The sequence below is a fragment of the Peromyscus eremicus genome, chromosome 9 (genome assembly GCF_949786415.1).
Source record: "Peromyscus eremicus chromosome 9, PerEre_H2_v1, whole genome shotgun sequence".
Lineage (NCBI taxonomy): Eukaryota > Metazoa > Chordata > Mammalia > Rodentia > Cricetidae > Peromyscus > Peromyscus eremicus.
Window position 1 is genome coordinate 79,063,371 of NC_081425.1, and position 1,353 is coordinate 79,064,723.

The 1,353-nt window shown below is 43.6% G+C and overlaps 1 non-coding gene across 1 annotated transcript; it reads left to right on the forward strand.

Moving 5' to 3' along the window:
- The first annotated feature begins 1,032 nt into the window (after positions 1-1,032).
- Positions 1,033-1,107, forward strand: Trnaa-agc (transfer RNA alanine (anticodon AGC)). The gene has a single exon. It is a non-coding gene; the product is annotated as a tRNA-Ala (tRNA).
- The last annotated feature ends 246 nt before the right edge of the window (positions 1,108-1,353 follow it).

Below are 1,353 nucleotides of genomic sequence, written 5' to 3' on the forward strand. Positions count from 1 at the left end.
TTTTTCCTCCATAAAAGCTAGTGAATTTTGTCATTTGTGCAACATAAATAGAACAAGACACTATGTTAAGCGAAATAAGCCAGGCACAGAAATTTAAATTGTGTATGTCCTTCCTAGTTTATGGACGCTAAAAATATTGATCCCACTAGGAGTAGAGCAGAACAGAGGCCAGGAAAGGGAGATGGGTACCAAACATGGAGGGAGGCTTTCTAATGCTACCATAGCACAACGAGGCTTCTGTAGTTTACAACAGTTACACACTTTAAAACTACCGAAAGCTAGGGAGTTCTCAGCACACAGAAATGATGATAATTAAGGAGCCTGGAAATGTTAGTACCCGGGTTTGATTATTATGTACTGTGTGCATGTATTGAATTGCCACACTGCATCCCATAGGTAATAATGTGGCTTTAACCACAGTAAAACTATCTTTTAAGAACGAGCATAGAGTCCAAGAGGATCGAAAACATATCTCCACATGAAGACATACACGAATGTTAACTTTATTTATAATGGCCAAGGACTGAAAAGGACTCAAATGGCCTTCAGTTATGTGGGACCCTGGGTTTGACCATCAGCAATGAAAACCAAAGTCCCTCTTCCAAACTAGGAGGTGAGGAAAAAGCAGAATGAGAGGCAAGCAACAAGCCAAAAAGCCCCCGATTTCAATCAATTCAGAAGGATGCAAGAAGAAAACTCCTTAGAAAATAGAACGCCCCCCCCCCCCAACACAGCAACTCCCCAAACACCTAAGATCAAATCACAGAAATAAAGCCAAATGGATTTGTGATCTCTAGAAATAAAACCAGACTGGCTTCTCCAGATAAAAGCATAGACTACCTAGATTTAAATACACGCCTGTGAAAGCAGAATGGGGCTATTTGTGGGGAGGAAGGGGGACCAGTGCAGACAGGAGAGGGTGGGAGAGGGGTCAGGAGGTGCGATGACAGTCTTAAGAACAGTGATATGCGTGTTTGCAAATGACACAAGGAAACCTGTCAGTTCGTTCACTAAAAAAATTAATAAGTGGGGTTTGGGGATTTAGCTCAGTGGTAGAGCGCTTGCCTAGCAAGCACAAGGCCCTGGGTTCAATCCTCAGCTCCAGAAAACAAAAAACAAAAAACAAAAAAACAAAAAAAAATTAATAAGTGAAAAAAAAACATAAACTACCAGACTGGATTTAAAAAGATTACGGGGGTCAGTCGGGGGGGGGGTGGTGGTGGTGGTGGTGGTGGTGGTGGCGCACGCCTTTAATCCCAGCACTTGGGAGGCAGAGCCAGGCGGATCTCTGTGAGTTCGAGGCCAGCCTGGTCTCCAAAGCGAGTTCCAGGAAAGGCGCAAAGCTACACAGAG